At 38.9% G+C, this 18,494-nt stretch overlaps 1 pseudogene; it reads left to right on the top strand.

Moving 5' to 3' along the window:
- Positions 1-16,214: 16,214 nt before the first annotated feature.
- On the top strand, positions 16,215-17,963 carry LOC119232723 (RNA-binding protein EWS-like; annotated as a pseudogene).
- The last annotated feature ends 531 nt before the right edge of the window (positions 17,964-18,494 follow it).

The raw sequence follows: 18,494 nt of genomic DNA, 5'->3' as shown, positions 1-18,494 counted from the left end.
CCTTTATCCTCCAATTATTCTTATTTTAGGCTCAATTCATCATTATCATATTAATTATAAAATGAAAGTTTAAGAAGTATATTGGAAAGACTGAATTGCTCCTTGGAGAGAAAGTGCTATTTCTCATGTTAAATTAATTTATTTTCAAATTTCACTTTTTTCATTGACTTCCATTCTTCATTCATAAGACTTTCCCAGTCCCCCAGGTCCCACTTCAGCTTCTCCAAAGTGAGACTTTTAAGGTACTTTGTGTTTAGAAGATCTGAACATTTTTGAAAGAAGTAGGTGGCAGTGGTATGCTATTGAAATTTGAAAGTTAGTGTGATTTAATTTTACATTGAGAGTTGATCACTATGGCAACAAACAGATTTTTCAAAATAATAGAATTAGAGGAGAAAAAATTGATTAGATTAAAAAGACTGCTTAGTTTTTGTTCTACTTTCAACTTGTTTATAATATGTACCAAAACTCGACATGAGCACCAAAGAAACAGTTCTGCTTTCAAAAGAAAACGTTTTTTAATTAGGTTAACATAATTAAAGCTACAAGAAGGAGATGCTATTGGTAATACAACTTTTGAATGTGATATAGTGACAATATATCTTTGGACTTTTTTATGTAAGAAGAAATAGTATAATCTAAAATACATGTACATAAATGTGTAGCTAGATTCTTTTAAAAGAACTTATTATCTTTACCAATCTATTCATTCATCCAACAAATATTCATTGAGTCACTATGCAACTAATTGAGAATCCAGTGTTGAACAAACTCAGATTTGGTCTGTGTTCACATGGACTCTTCATTCCATGAGAGATATTGCCTGTGTCTTAAATCTTCTCTGAAACAAAAATTTAATAGTATCTAATATTTTAATGTATGCATATGTGACAATTTATTTATTCTGCTATTTTAATGTTTAGATTGATGTTAGTTTTTTTTCTTATGATGCACAATTAAATGATGAGTTTATCTGTATTTTAATCTGAGTTTCTGGTTGTTTCCTTAGGACTGCCTTCCTAGAATGGGAATTAATTAGAAGCTTAAAATGTCTAAATTTAGTTTAAAAACCTAGTGGAAAGTGATAAAAGTCACTTTCCAATGAAAAGATAATCTTTTCATTAACACTATTTCTAGAAACACAGCATGGATAGCATGGATAGCATACATTACATTATTAATGTCTCCTAAAATAAGTGTTAAGTCTTGAAATTTGTTTTAGAAACACAACCAAAATTTAATAAAATATCAAATTCAATACCCCTTAATGAATAAAGACTGTAGAAAAGGTCATCTTGATCAGAGAGAAAAATGATAACATATCTACGTATTAAGTTTGAGTTTGACAGAAAATATGCCATCATTCTGCATGGATTTGCTTTTTCTGGAGATCAGTAAAATCAGGTCAAAAGCAAATTTCAATGTTAGAAACCAGTGTTCTGAGAAATCAATTAGGAGATCAATGTCTGTTGGCTTATAATTACTCATTATTAGAATAATTTCTTGGGATCAGAGATGGATTCTTGTCACCCATTTTTATACTAAGAATCTTTCATTTCTCCTGTTAATCATAGCATTTCTCGGGATGTAAAGTATTCACATTTTTTTGTTCAAAGTATATTTCAATTACATTTTATAATCATAAGACTCACCAACATATCATTTCACAAAATTTGCATTTGCAAGAAAAAATATATAAATGCTTCTTTATTTATTGGGCTAAAAACATCTGCTCAATTATTGAGTATTTCTCACTTAACCCTGCTGCACCCTGATGATAAAATGAGAAGAAAGCTATACAAATTTTAGGGAGCTGGAGTGGTAGTTTTGGGTCTGCATTCTTGTGGCCTCAGGCAAGTTCATCTCTTTGTGTCTGAGTTTTCTCACCTATGATATAAGGAGGTTGGCAAAGGTGAGCCACCTCACCATTTCCATCTCATCTCCCTCATATATCCCCCCCATATTTCTTTTTTATTCCATTTTCACTTATTACTATATTTTCTTTGTGAAGGATCTTGACAATCAAATCTTCATATATATGATTTATGAATGTTGTTTATTCAGAACAGAAGGATGGACTCCTTGTTCCCTCTTCTCCTCCCCACTCCTCTTTACATTCCTCCTTCTTGTTCTGGTCCCTGCTCCACTATTTCCTCCTCCTCTGTTTATCACCTCACCCCCACTTCCTCTTTGTACAACTGTTTTTCCTTACTATGGCTTTGCTTTGGTTTTGTTTAAAATTGGGTACCTCGAGGGGTACAGAGTTCAACAACCTTGGATAGGTCATTTAATTTCTTCAGAGTTTGATTTTTGCTGTTGTCTCTTTTCTCCAGCTTAACTGACACAACATTTTAAACCCACACTTACACACACACACACACACACACACACACACGTACACAGTGAACAAAGTGAAGTCAATCCCTGTATCATCTCTGACATATGGATCACATGATTCTTCTCCAACCAGGAGCAGGAATTGCTAAAAGCCATGAAGCAGGGAAAACAGCCGCTGTCGGGTATCAGGATGTGAAGTTACTTATTAGAAAGGAAAGATTCCACGAGGAGGTGCAGAAACACATGTGTATAGATTAGATTCAGACATTGTTAATTTGCTTAGCGAGTCTCATTCATGCCTACAAATCTTGCTAAGCAAAAAGTCATTAAGAAAAAGTTTTATTAGGAAAAATAGAATGTGTTCCAAACCAGTGCCAAGATGCTCGAACAATTCATTCAGATAGAAAGGAGATCAGGGCCTCCCTGGTGGTGTAGGGGTTAAAGTAAGTGCTATCAAGCTATCACCAGCCACTGCAGCATGAGTTCAATCTGAGGCCAGGGAGCTACCCACATGGCACAGCAGACTTCTCCTGACTGCCCACTGCTCCGCTCAGCAGTGTATTTCAGTAGATCTGCCTGTACTGCTCCCCACTCGGTCTCTGGTGAGTCCTTTCAACCCCCACACCTCTGGCCTGCACCCCAGTTATTATATGCATAAATAAAAAGAAATCTTTTTTTAAAAAAGAAAGGAGATCAATTGAACAATACTTTTATATAGGTTCTAAAGAATAAGTTGGAGCTTAATAATACAGTGTGTACATGTGTGCTAACCATTTATGATTCCCAAGAGGGAAGAGAAGATTCTGTCCAATGGTAGTGGATGGGGGAGAGGGGCCAGGAAGTCCTTTGGAATGCATATTCTTCTCTCTGCTCCATGTTCTTCACCAACTTTTCAACCTCTCTGGAGCCCATGATTACCTTGTACTAAAACTGCAAAGAAAAATAAAGTTACAGCTCAGGAATACATATTTCAGGCAAAGTGAAGCCTAAATAAATAGAAATAGAAAGTGCTGTGATGAAAGTTGGAATCAGAGACTGTGCGCATGGTTGGAAGTGTCAGATGTTACTTGTTTATGCTTCTCTCTCCAAAGTGTCTAATCAACGTAAAACAACTTGGTGTTCCCCAAACATGAAACATGATCCCAAATCATCTCACATGTGGAATGAGTAAGCTCATGAATATTTCTGCCTGAATTGTAGTTCTAAACATATTTTTAGCAAAATTTGGGGTAAAAAGTTGTTACGTTAGAGAAAAAGAATTGTGTGTTTTTTTTTTTAAAGAAGGAAATAGAGAATCTAGTTAACTATTCTTTTTTTTTATTTATTTATACAAGCACTGGTACAGTCAGAGCGAAGAGCAGAACAGGCAGACTGACGAAGTACACTGCTGAGGGGAGCAGCGGGCGGCAGGAGAGGTCTGCAGGCCATGTGGGACCCTTGCCAGTGGCCAGGGATCGAACCGGCGCTGCAGAGGCTGCGGGCAGCTTCGCAGCCCAGCGCTCAACCGCTGTGCCACTGGGGAGGCCCAAGAATTGGTTTTTTGAAAGTAAACCTTTTTCAACAGTCATTACTCTGTAGGCTTGCAAGTGGTATGGAAACCAGAGGTTTGCTGTGAGGTAACTGAGCTCCCCATTTTGGAGACAAATTCCAACAGTGAGAAGTACCTGCTTCTGCCTGTGTGTGGGTAATCCCCCATTGTATTTGAAGGTAAACTGAGGCAAGGGCTTCAGTCCTTTCACATGCTATGGATGCCTTTTCCTGCCAACACCTAAAGAGTGGGATGTTTGGATTACAGACCATGCACCACATATTCATAATATTTGTGGCATTTTGGAAAGTGTGTTACCTCTGAGCATAACTCCCTGGTGAATATATTCTGGATCCCTGCTGACCTTGTTATCAAAATGCCATAAAAAAAATTACCAAGATAAATTCATTTGTTATAACAAGAGTTGTTTGATTTTCCAGTTTGATATGAAAACTAAGAAATATTGACTTCACTATTCAATCTGATACCTCCAGAATATACATTACTAACCTCCTAAATAAGAACATCACTTGGAGTGACTATTATGAGTGATCTTGAGGTAACTGAAGAGAGAATTCTATTAATAATGGTCAACAATCCTTATTTTGTTGATTTAAATAAAGTTTTGCTCCCCAGGGATATCTTTAAAATGAGCAAAGGGAAACTTCAAATTAAATACTGTTTGTTGGAAAATTTCCAAATCTACATAGTTTAATCGTGGAGCTAGAGGAGATAAAAAGAAAAAAAAAAACAAATTAAACATACAGACAAAGTACAGGAAACAAGGACATGTGGGCATACTCTTCTCGTTCACTGTTCTGAGGCCATCATACTCAATCTTCTCTCTGGAGATGAACATTCAGCCTGAATCTCTTTTTCCAAAGGTGCTCATAGCACCATTTGTTGAGAGGGAGGGAACAAAGAATATATAAACAGGGGAGGGAAATCCTGAGTTACTAAGACTAAGGGAAATAATAAGCAGATCATCGATCTTTAGTAACCCAATTTTTAGCGATCATTTTCAGGTCTTTCCTCACACCAATCTCTGAAATAGAGAAATAACCAGGTCAGACCTTGCATGGGCTATAATATAACTGACTATTCTCAGAAGAATAGGGCAATACGTCTGTAAGCCTTATTTCTAATTTTGGCTGAAATTTTTTCTTTCATTTCCATCAAAATGAAAGCAAATGTATTGTCAAGTTGAACTTCATGTTCCCTGATGAATTAAATAAGAAAGTGAAAATCAAAATCAACAAAAAACTATGAACCAGAGACACTCTATGGGGGGTGGGGTGCGGGGAGGGAGGGATTGGGGTCAAAATAAGGGGGTTGCAATTGTATGGGGAATATAAAAATAAAATTTATTTTAAAAAATAAATTAATTAATTAAAAAAAGAAATAAATGAAAATGATTAAAACAAATCATACTTAGAATTGATATATAGTGGGAAATACTTGAATTTATATCACCTGCAAATAGGGAAAATTTAGTCTGAAATATCTTTAAAAATGAAAATAAAAAATAATTGGTAAAAAACAATAATTCAAGAAAAATGAGAGGGATTCCCAATGTTCACTCTAATATTCGATTAAGTAATTAGTTAGGTTTTCATCATTTCACTCTTGATAAAAAGGATGATGATAATAATGAGTTATGCGGGAGTGATCTGTGAAACTTAAGGCATTGTGGGCCATCCTGCCCACTGAGACACTAAGTAGTTTTCAGGGTCTATCTAAAGTAAATTAAAGTAAAAGCTAAATTAAAGTAAAAGTAAATTAGTAAAAGCTAATTTAGTATGTAATAATTATGAACAATGGAACAATTGTATCAAAAGTATTTGTGTCTTCATCTAAATTTTAACTTTCAAACTGGAATCCCTTGAGATTTACATATTTTAATACTTCATATAGAACACAAATTTGGCCCTAGTTTATATTCAGGAAGACTCTGATTGAGAAGATTCTTAATAATTAATAATGAAAGCCAAAAGCACACATGTATATTAATGGGTAGAAAATTATGTTAATGACTGAATAATGTCCTATCACACATTTTAATTATACATTTTATTGGCAGGTGTTGCTTTTAGAAGTTGCTCTCTTAAAGCAAGTTTGTACTTGATATTCACATTTAACAAATTTTAAGGAGCAAAATGTGTATAGAGCAGGTGACTTGCTCAAGGTCATAGGAGTAAAGTGGGAGACCGAGGCAGAGCCAGTAAGCTTGAGCTTTTTGCTTAGTTCTCCTCTGTTGTTTCTACTCTGTTGCCTAGAAACAGTGGTAGTTCCTCACTTAACTATTTGGCTATTAAACTTGAATGCTTAATAAAAAATTTATGTAAAATTTATGTGCTTATAATTTCATAAATGTTAGAGGGACGAACCCCACCAGGGAAAGCTACAAAGAAAAAACCTGATAATTTGATACAGTATCTATAGTAGCTAATCTGATTATCTTGGGCATGTTCATGTCTTTTATAAGATGTGACCTTGGGAAAGATACCTAAGTATGTGTAAAACAACTAAACACAATCTCTAAAATACTAAGTTTTAACTTCAAGCTTAGTTTTCAGCTTATGTGAATAAGTTAGCTCTGTTCCATAGTTCTCCATTCATTACCAGGTTAACTTCTCCATGCTGAATCTTATCTAGTTCTGTGAAATGGGCAGGTATCTCTCCCAGTGAGATGCTGGGAACACACTCAAGGGAGCATGAGGTGGCAGAACTGGATTGGACAGCCCAGAAGACCACAACCACAGTGGGAGGTGGTATAGGATTATACTCCAGGATTAGATTTTACTGCATGTAACTGAAGACCCCTGTATGCTTTGCATGCAAATTAGAAGCTTAGTTTTCCCTTATATAAGAATGTTCTGAGATCAGGCCAAGATCAGGCAGTTGAAGGTTCTATCATAAGGAAGTAAGCCCCGTCATTCCTTCTGCTCCAACATTTCAGCAAGCACCTTCCCAAGTCAGTTTGCCTCAGGGTTCAAGAAGGCTTCTGGAGCTTCAGCCACTAAATCTGGGTTTTAGTGTGAAACCGAGGAGGGAAAGGGTTGAAGGGCACACCTCTTTGTTGAGTCAGACACTTTATGAAGGAACAAAGAAGCACCACTTAACCCTTCTGCCTATATCTCTACTCCAGTGGCAAGGAGGTCTAGGAAATATAGTCCTTTTACTAAGCTATCAGACTATTTACTAGTCCTTTTACTAGGCTATTTACTAGTCCTTTTACTAGGCTATCAGAATGGTTCTGCCAGCGAGGAAGAAGGGAAAATAGATATTGCACGATGACTAATGCTTTCTGCACACCACCCACACTCTCATTGTGGTTTTGCATTCATGTCACTCTGTAAACTATGGTTTAGATAACCTATAATCAAAAATTTCCTGACCAAGCTCCAGTTCCCAACTTTTTTACTAGATTAATTTTTTTTCTTTGCTAACATGTTAATGACTAGAACACTTAATATGAAAAGTTATGATGAACTGTTTGTGGAAAAAGGTAAGAAATTATTAGGCAAATACACTTTACATCTCCTCCCCCAAGTTTCCTTGGTATCCTTGCTTCCCTTCTCCTTTTCAGTGATTTTCAGAATGGGGTCAACCCAAAGCCTCCTCACCCAGGCTTTAGACTGTTCTGATTTCCAAGTCAGTGATTTTTGACCCTGGCTGTGCTTGAGAATTAAAATATCCCTCTGTCCAAAACACATGTGTTTGGGCTCTATCATAATCTCTGGTGTTGCGTAGTATATTCAGGAACATTTTGAAAAAGCACCCCAGTTCATATTGGTAGGCATTCAGCATTGATAACTACTGTTTTTAGAGCTTTCTGATTGATGTAATTTTAAAAAAAATGCTTCAGCCTCATCTCAGAAATAACCAAAGGGGCAGTTAGCATTGGGAATTAGCACAACCAGGGACCAGTCTGCTGGGATATGGAATTTCTGTGATTCTTCATCAGTGCCTGGATCACAGAGCTCTGATATTGAGGGCGTCCCTGCTCTGAGAAAAGGGAATTTCTGTCTGAAATGCTATCTTTCTAAGGCTGCTGGGTTTGACTTTTCTTTAAATCCCAGTTCTAGATTGGGTTACTTTCTGACTTTACAATTTTCTATGGTGAACATCTGATCTTTTTGTCTGTCAATATCTTTTCTTTGGTATGTATTTGTCACCCTGATCCATGTGGCTCCAAAGGGGATACCCATGAGAAGACGCTGTTACCATGTCCACCACAGGGTTGGTATATCACACACAACTGGGGCAATCAAGCTCATTTCCAAAAATTTGAATTTTAGTAAATGTGGTTGGAAGAGAACCTTCAGGAGAAAGACTACATACTTCTGAAGCTGAGGTTCCTGTAACTTACATGGTGAAATGTGAGGGAAAATATGACAGTGCTCCCATTTGTGTCCTGAAATGTGTGCTGATAGGCTAAGGACTGCTGGCTTAATTATCACCCTTGGTCAGGTGGAGCACAATGTACACTGATCGTGAAACTTCTGAGAATTATGTAGCTACGAATTATGTGGTTATGAATCAAGTAAAGAGAATGAGAAATGCTGGGACCATGGAAGTAGATGGTTTCTTCTATCATAAATCTGTTCTTGAGAGATCAAAAATGATCATGAAAAATGCTGTTGTTGAAGTGGGCTCCTGGAGCTCAGTGTGACTGAAGGAAGTCCAGAGTGGCTGAGTCCATGCACTAGCAGAAACAAAGTGGATGTAGTTATTTCTTTTTGCAGCAGGGGAAGCCAGCACGATTTGAAGAATTTAGGGCATGCAACAACTTGCATTTTTTTTAAAAAAAGCATGGGGTCCTCAGGAATGAAGTCAACAGGTGGCCCAAGGATGGAAGGAGAGGGAAATTTGGCTCAAGCTATCACATTAGAAAATAAGACTTTTGGCCTCCCCAGTGGTGCAGTGGGTTGAGCACAGCTCTGTGAAGTTGTCCACAGCCTCTGTAGCACGGGTTCCATTCCTGGCCGGCCAGGGAGATACCCACATGGTGCAGCAGACTTCTCCTATCTCGCCCACTGCTCCCCTCAGCAATGTTTTTGGTCTGCCTTCCTGTTCTGCTCCCTGCTCTGTCTCTAGTGAATTTGCTCACCCTCCCACGCCCCTGGACTGTACCCCGGCTCTTGTATGCATAAATAAATAAATCTTTTAAGAAAAGGAAAAGAAAATAAGACTTTTTACCCAATTCCACAACGAAAGCCAATTAAAAAAATCTAGAAGCCATTGTGTATATGTACCACATCTTCTTGATCCAGTCATCTATTTTTGGGCATTTGGGTTGTTTCCATAGCTTAGGTATTGTAAATAGTGCTGCTATAAACATAGGGGTGCAGGTGCCCTTTTGAATTAATGATCCTGTGTCCTCTGGGTAAATACCTAGGAGTGGAATTGCTGGATCATATGGAAGCTCCATCCTTAGCAGGTTGAGGAATCTCCACACAGCTCTCCATAGTGGTTGGACCAGTTTGCACTTCTACCAGCTATGCAGTGCTGGTTCGATTCCTGGCCACTGGCGAGGGTCCCACATGGCACGCAAATCTCTCCTGCTGCGCCCACTGCTCCCCTCAGCAGTGTACTTTGTCAGTCTGCCTGTTCTGCTCCCTGCTCTGGTTCTGGTGAATTCTCTCACCCTCCGGTGCTTCTGACTATACCCAGTGCTTGTATAAATAAATAAATAAATCTTTAAAAACATTATTAAAAAAAAAAAAAAACGTACCAACTTGCATTTCCACCAACAGTATATGAGAGTTTCTTTTTCACTGCAACCTTGCAACATTTGTTAACTCCATTTGTTTTTATATGGGCCATTCTCATAAAGGTGAAATGGCATCTCAATGTGATTTTGATTTGCATTCTTTATACCTAATGACGTTAAACATTTTTTCGTATGTCTGTAGGTCATCTGTATGTCTTCTTTAGAGAAGTGTCTATTTAGGTCTTTTTTTAATTGGGTCATTTGTTTCTTAGTTGTTGGATTGTGTAAGAACGTTACACGTTTGGAGATTAACCCTTTATCAGATGTATAGTATGCAAACATTTTTTTCCCACTCTGTAGGTTGCCTTTATTTTTTGTGATGGCTTTTTTCAAGGTAAAAAAGGTTTTATGTTTGATGTAGTCCCACTTGTCATGTTATTTTTATTTTTATTATATCCCTATAATTATCTAGTAATCATCCAGCCCATCATAATTTTATGTGATAGACATAATATCACAGGTAAAATAATAAAAGTAAAATCTATATTCAGAGTCCTATTGGTGCCAGGTATCAGGTTACACACACATTTAAAATTCACATCAACCCTATGAGATAAATATTAGTTGTGTCCATTTTTCTGAGAGAGAAACTGAGGTATTGGGGACATTTGTAACTTGCCCATATTTACACAAGGATGGAGCTGAGTTTCAAAACAAAGCATCTAACTACAGATACCATGTGTGGTCCTAATAATGTATGCAATTCCCTCTAAAAAATGGTGAGATTTCATTTTCTTGTTTAACTCTTCTTTCTTTGGAATAGGAAACAACACTCTCTAGAGGCAGAACAAATATGCACAAACACTACAAACAGAAACACTATGAATAAGTAGGTGACCTTATCAATCATTCAGGGAGATGCCACCAAAAGCTGAGCTGTGACTCTCTTCCTAGGAATAAGTTACAATATGGCAATTGAAGGTTTGGGAGGGCTTGAATCTAACCTTAATGACCCTAAATAGGATTTCTCTGAGATAACAAACTTTATGATAGTAGTTCTAGATACCTGACTTCATCTATTCAGGTTCTTATAGCAACATAATATCGATGGGGAGACATATAAACAAGGGACTTTTTTTTTTCTCACAGTGCTAGACAATGGAATTTGAGATCAGGTGCTACCATGGTCAGGTCTAGTGAAGGTCTTTTTTTGGGTTGAGAAATACCAGCTTCTTGCTGTGTCCTAGCCTGATAGAAGAAGAAAGCCTCTCTCTCAGGCTCCTTTTATAAAAGCACTAATCCCATTCATGACATAAACAACTCCCAGTACCCTACTTTTAAATCCTATTATATTAAACATTAATATGCAGCATGTGATTTGTTGGGACCTAAATATTCAGTCCATAGCAGCACCGAACCCAACTCCCTCTTTTTACCAAAGTGACAATAGACGTCTAAAGTGAAGGTGTAGTTTATCCAGATTTATAATATTTTTATAAATCTTAAACCATGTAATCAGATAACCAATTTCACTTTGAGGCATCTCACATAGGTGAATTCAGACAAAAGGTATGGTTTCAATATCAATTCAAAAACTTAAGTTGCACACTGTAGGGTAAATGGTTTTCAGGCTTTTCTACCCTCCCACCATTAGGATTGCCCTATCTGATGGGGCACTTGCAGTTGTTACATTGTTGTAAGCTGTCTTATTTACTTCTGTGGGCTGTGGGAGGAATATTGAGATAGTCATGGAGAGAAGCAGAAGCAGGAGAGAGTCAGGAGAGAGAAGGGGAGAAAGAAAGCCAGAGAAGCCCAGAGTGAAGACTTGCTGGGGGCCTGGAGTTCTCCCGGCCTCCTGGCCCCCCGGCACTCCTGCCTGCCGTGTACCTGTTTGCCACACTACATGTAAAGCTCAAAAGCCTGAGAAACGCACTGAGGGCTCCAGGACTCTTCTTCACCCATCTGCCGGATCATAGATAATCTGCCCTGTGACCACCCTGCTCTTACAAACACAGAGGCAATTACAGCAATGTACCAAATATTCATTTTCAGGTATACAACATGATGGTTCTATATTCGCATACATTGCAAAATGATCAGCAAAATAAGTCTGGTTAACTGCCACCATACATAGTCACAAAATTTTTTTCTTGTGATAGGAACTTTTAAGATTTACTCTTAGCAACTTTCAAATATACAATATAGGACAGTGGCGCATTACTTAACAGATTTGAAATGCATCACTAGACAATTTTGTTGTTATCATTAATCCCATAGTGTGTAATTACACAAACCTAGATGGTATAAGAGCTTACATACCTAGGATATATGTAGGACCACTGTTGTGCATGTGGTCAGTCAATCACCCAAAAGTCATTAAGCACTGAATATTATTAACTTAGTCACCAGGCTATACATTACATTCCCATGCCTTACTTATTTTATAATGATAAGTTTTTGTCTCATGAAACTGTTACCCATTATTGTCCCACCCCTCCCACTAATTTATTCTCTGTATCTATGAGCTTGATTGTGGTTTTGATTTGCATTCCCCTTATGATTAGAGATGCTGAGAATATTTTCATGTACCTGGTGGCTATCTGTATGTCTTCTTTGGAAAATGCCTATTTTTAGATACTTTGTCCAATTTTTTTTCCTTTGTCCAATTTTATTAGATTATTTGGGCTTTTACCATTGAGGAATGCAAGTTTTTTTAAATGTATATTTTGAAAATTAACTCTTTATCAGATAATATTATTTGCAGATATTTTCTCCCATTCAGTAGGTGGCTTTTTCATTTTATGGTTTCCTTTGCTGTTCAGAAGCTCATTGGTTTGATATACTCCTTTTTATTTATTTTTGTTTTTGTTGCCTTTGTTTTTGGTGTGAAATGAAAAAGAAAATCTTTTGCTAAGATTGATGTCAAGGAGCTTACCACTTCTGTTTTCTTCTAGGCACTTTGTGATTTCAGGTCTTAATCAGTTTGAGTTAATTTTTGTTTTTGGGTTTTTTTTAATTTATATATTTATGCATACAAAAATGGGGCTACATGCCAGAGGTGTGAGGGGGTGAGAGGATTCACCAGAAACAGAGTGGGGAGAAGAACAGGCAGATCTACTTATATACACTGCTAAGGGGAACAGCAGGCAAGACAGGAGAGGTCTGCTGTACCATGTATATTGCTCCCTCATCAGGGATCAAATTCTAAGTGTTGCAGTGGCTGTTGATAGTTTCATAGTGCTGAGACTTAACACCTTGTGCCACCAGGGAGGCCCAAGTTAATTTTTATATATTTTTTGTATATGGCGTAAGATTCATTCTTTTGTGTATGGCTGTCTAGTTTTACAACACCATTTATTGAAGAGGCAGTGCTTCCCCCCTTGTATACTCTTAACTCCTTTGTCATGTTGGCTATATATGTATGGGTTTATTTCAGGCTCTTCTTTTTCATGTGTTTGTTTCTATGTTTTCCATGTGTTTGTAATCTATGTGTTTGTTTTTATGACAATGTCTTTATTGTTTTGATTACTGTAGCTACACAATATAGTTTGAAATAAGGGAATGATGCTTCTAGCTTCGTCTCTCTCCCTCTCTCTCTCAAGAAATATTTCCATCTACATTGAGTTATCAATTTGTTGTTTCCTTTTCTTCTTGCTAAGATTCTTAAGTGTTTTTGTTTATTTGCTTCCATCTGTACATTTTTTGTACACTCATACTTTCAGCTTTCTATATACCTATCCAGCATCTGTCTGTTGGTCCCTCAGCTATTTTTCCATCTTCTTTCTCAAAATTGTTGTCATTTTTCTGGTAATCACTATTAAAGCAGGTTTCAGTTATATCAGTTATACCTCCAAATCTCTGTTAACTAAAACTTCAGTACAAGATGCTGATAATTCTACAAGATCTCATTGAGCTTGTAGATAATTATTGAAAAGATCATTATTGAAAAAATGTGTGGTCAACCCAGTTTTACTATTATGTAATTCGTTTTACTCTTTCTCTCCATTAGGCATTTTATCTTGCATCCCCTAAACTCAGAGTATGTTTTATAATCAGAACAGCCGTGCTGAGCAGGAACAGTGAAAAGTCAGTGGAAATGGGACTTATTGTCTCTCCACTAAAGCAGCAGGTTCTAAGTGGGGTAAAAACTGGGACAAAATAACAGAGAGAAAATAGCTCTAATACAGTATCAAGGACTCTCAGCCATAGAAAAGAATAAAATTTGTGCTTTTATACAGGGGAAAGGTTCAATAAGCTTGTACATGAACCCTCAATAAATTTACTTTTCTGCACATATTTAAAGTAGCAGAACTCAGGCTTATTTCAGGAAATACTTGGAAAGATGGTGGTTAGCTAGTTGGGCAGAATTCAGCAAGATAATCCATGTAGCTCCAAACAGAAATTCCTATAAACAGAGGTGTCATTTCAGGAGCTTGACTGTCAAGGTCATTTCATATGGGCAGAATGGATGACCTAAGGAGACTGACCTGCAGGAGATTAATTAGTGAGTGATGTTGAGATCAACATCTGAGGAAAGAAAGGGTCTGAGATAGGAATGAGAGAGAGAAGTTGAGCAGCTGAACACCACAGACATCCCCTCTAGGAGGTCTGAAGCCGGAGTTGTCTCAAGGTTCTGCAAAGAGAATGAAATTTTGCATTCCACCTCCTACAGTCAATGGCTGCCATGCACCACAGGTAGGACCAGACAGGACTCTTTAGCTGAAGAAAGTGCCCCACTGGACAGACAACAATAGGTTTTCTGCTAGAAGCAAACCCAAAAACATGAAGAGGGACTTGGGGGCCCATCACAGAAGCATGGGTTATGGACATGCTTCTTTCCTGGGAGCAGTGCCTTGCAAGCCCAGACAAGGGATCAGGCCTATTACCCTAAGATAGGGGTTAGAAAAAGAGGAGGGAGGGTGAATGGGGCCTGGAAGATCAATCTGTGCTTCACAACTTCAAACTAGCGTCAGGGTCAGTGACAGGGTCAACTTGAGCTAAAGGGGTGCCGACACAGGTGCTATGTGAATGAAGGGGTGCAACATGGAGTCAGAGCCCTGCTATCCTCTCTCCTAGGTCAACATGGTGATAAGGAAGCACATGCACTCCTTGGAAGCCCAGAAAGATTCTTTGGACTCACAGTTTGGGTAGTGTAGCAAGTTAAAGTGAAAGTTTACTGACACATTCAGTGAGGAGTGGGGTTAACCTGTCATTGAGAGTGGAGTGTGAGTGAAGAAGTGGGGTGAGAATATAGTTCAGTTTCACCACCTTTGAGGAGATAGGAAAGACAGAAGAAATGCAGTGGGAGTGAAATATAACTAATTGATAATACTTAACATATGAAGGACATTTTACATTTTATAAAACTGTGTGTGTGTATATATATACACTCATGCATGCACACGCTTATCTGTGTATCATATCCCATTTTGCTGTTTCTACCCCTAAAAAGTTTATGGCAGAAAAAAATTATCTGTGAATGTATATGTAATACATAATCAGAATTTCTTTCTCTCTTTCTCTCCACCTTCTTTATTCTCCCTCAGTCTTTCTTCTCTTTCTCCTTTTTTCACCACCCTCACTTCCTTGCTCTAAGGTCACTGGACCTGTGACAACATCTGCTGTGAGGGTCTTAAGTGTGTGGTCTTCATTGTGGCTGTCATTGCAGAGTTTCTTACAAAGTGACCCTTCTTGAGCCAGGAAGAATCCTTTAGTAAGGAACCATTTTTCTCTTTACCCCTCACTTCCCTCATTCACAATGTTAAATGTGTTTAGAAGAGAAACTGGGTGTCTACACAGGTAATTATATCCTCTTGTTTTGGGACCAAAACACAGAATAAAAGATAACTGTTACAGAGCTGCTTGTCAAGTTTAAGGGATGGACCATATCCTCATGCTGCTGACTGGTGTAAATGCCTTGCAGAGAAGTCAGGATAATGGGAAATCACATACATACAACCTAAGGGACTGATTAGAAACTTCTGTTACTAGCTTCTGACAGGGTTTCTTTGACGTCATATTCTTATTATTTTATTATGTAAATAAAGCTTTTCAATGCCGGTTAACATATGCTTTAGTCAGGCATTTGCATGCCTATAACTACTCAGGAATGTCCTTGCACAGCAGCATCTTCCTGTCTGTTTCAAGTACTTAATTAATGGCCTTGCTCCAGAATAAACATATTGTGTTTGTAATAAGATGATGAATATCTTTTTTTAAAAAACTTTATTGTGGGGCCTCCCTGGTGGCGCAAGGGGTTAAGACCCAACATATGAATCTGTCTGCAGCCACTGCAGCATGAGTTCGATCCCAGAGAGAAACCCACATGGCACAGCAAACCTCTCCTGACTCCCCCACTCTCCTCAGCAGAGCACTTTACTTAGTCTGCCTGTTCTGCAACCCGGCTCTGCTTCTGGTGAATCCTCTCACTGCCCACACAGCTGGCCTGTACCACAGTTCTTGTATGCATAAATAAATAAATAAATCTTAAAAAAAAATCATTGTGCATGTCATTACTTGAAATTGTCCTTCAACAAAAATCGTAGTAAAATTAAAAAAAAAAAAAAACTATTGTAAATGGCAGTGTGGTGCCTAGAGGAAAGCAAGAGGGAGAACAGAAAGGAAACAGAGAAAATGGCATCCATGGGTTATAGTACCTACAGCCAGGTGGCAGCCCAGTAGGGCCCACTCAAGGGTCTGCACAGACCACCCAGGCAGATGGGCAGCAAAATTATGGAACCTATGGACACCCCACTAATGTTGGCTGTACCAACTCAGGTACTGAAACTGATGGCCAGACTATATATGCAACTTCCTATTAACAGCCTCCCAACAGCTGTGCTATTACAACTGCACCCCCAGGGCTTAAATTCAGCATGCCCAGAGGTATGGCACTGGTCCTTATGATACCACCACTGCTACAGTCACTACACCCAGCTCAGCCTGCTTACAGAACTCATCCTTCTTACCCAGCCACTGGGTAACAACCCACGGCCACTGCACCTGCAAGACCACAGGGTGGTAACAAGTTGACTGAGACTAGTCAATCTCAGTGTAGCACCGGGGGTTACAACCAGCCCAGCCTAGTATATGACAGATTAACTACAGCTATTCCCAGTATCTGGGAGCTATCCCAGTCACTGTACCACCTTCCTATCCTGCTACCAGCTACTCTTCTAACAGCCAACTAGTTATGATCACAGCAGTTATTATCAGCAGAACTATGGCCAGCAGAATATGTTCAGTAAAGCAGCTATGGGCAGCAACCACCCAGTAGTTACCTCCCCACCCCCTAAATTACATCCTACAGCTAGGCTCCATGTCAATATAGCCAACAGAGCAGCAGCTGCATGAGAACCAGGAGAGAACCAGAGTATGAGTGGCCCTAACAGAGGTAGAATAGGGGGATTTGGTTGTGGAGACAAAAGCAGATGTGGGTGGAAAGCAGATGTGGTGGAATGGACTTTGGAGAGTGAGGTGGCTTCAATAAGGCTGGGGGACCCTCGGGCAAAGGACCAGCTCTTGGTCTAGGCCCACCATTAGATTCAGATGAATACTGACTACAGCATGATTTATGCTCAAGGATTACATTATGGTGTAACTCCAGATGCTCCAGGAGAGTTTTTTAGAGACCAGGACAGGCCATGATCCATATCTACCTGGACAAGGAAACAGGAAAGCCCAAAGGCGGTGTCACCTTGTCCCATGAAGACCCACTGACTGCTGGGGCTGTGTGAAGGGGTTCAAAGAAAAGATTTTCAAGGGAGCAAACTCTAAGTTTCTCTTGTTCAGAAAAAGTCTCCAATGAACAGCCTATGGGGTGGGGTGCCACTCCATGAGGGCAGAAGCATGCCACACATTTCTGTGGAGGTTCAGGGGACCCAGGAGATCATGGGAGACCCATGGGTCACATGGGCAGCAGAGGAGGAGACAGAGACAGGGAGACACCCCCACCCCAAGAGTTTCCTTCCCCATGCTGCGAAGGAAACATTCAACACTGAGCTGGAGACTGGCAGTGCCCCAACACGAGACTTCACCTGGAGAACAGAATATAACATGCCCAATGCTTTCTCCCACCACCCTTTGCCCACAGGTGGTGACCATGGAAGAAGAAGCCCCGGTGGCATGCAAGAAGGGAAAGATGGCCTCTTGGACTGTGGCTTTCCCAGTGGAATGTTCAGAGGTGTTCTCGAGGGACACAGAGGTGGCTTCCTTGAAGGCTAAGGCATGGATCCAGGTGGCCTTTGTGGAAGAAGACCAGGTAGCCCGGGGAACCCCCAGACCTTTTATGGATAGATGGGAGGGAGACGAGGCCCACATGAAAGACCTGGAGAAATGTAAAAAGGAGACCACCATCAGGAGCTCAGAGGCCGGTCCTACTAGACACGGAGACCCTCAGAGCTGCATTGACTACCAGACTTAGTTTTTAAACCAGAAAATTTTTTAAACTTATAATGTTGACCATAACATTATGTTTATTTCTTGTCTGTACGTTAGTATTTTTCACCATTTATGAAGTTAATGGTAGTATGCCAAGTTTTGTGTTTTTTTCTTTTTCCTTCCTTTAAAAATGGTTATTTAAGACTAAACAATGGGAACCTCTCTTGAGCAGCTTAGCATCATTGTGGAGAACCTGGAGGGCCTGTAACTATAATAGAGTTCATGGTAATTTTTTTTAAATAAATTTCCAAATGTTTATAAACAAACAAACAAAAATCTATTGTGACCATTAATGAGGATGTTAGGTATTCTGATATCTATTTCACCCAAATCTGGGAGATTTTTTAGGCATTTATATAATAAATTAGTTGTAAGATGGTATGTTCTATCACATCCACAAAGGAGTCTCCTTCAAGAACTTCAAGAGCACTCTGCAAACTGCTCTGCATGAAATTTCGCAGTTCTTTTTCATTA

The sequence above is a fragment of the Talpa occidentalis genome, unplaced genomic scaffold, assembly GCF_014898055.3.
Source record: "Talpa occidentalis isolate TD23 unplaced genomic scaffold, MPIMG_talOcc4v2.1 talOcc4.7, whole genome shotgun sequence".
Taxonomy (NCBI): domain Eukaryota; kingdom Metazoa; phylum Chordata; class Mammalia; order Eulipotyphla; family Talpidae; genus Talpa; species Talpa occidentalis.
The sequence above is the reverse complement of the archived record's forward strand: the minus strand, read 5'-3'. Positions and strand labels throughout refer to the sequence as shown.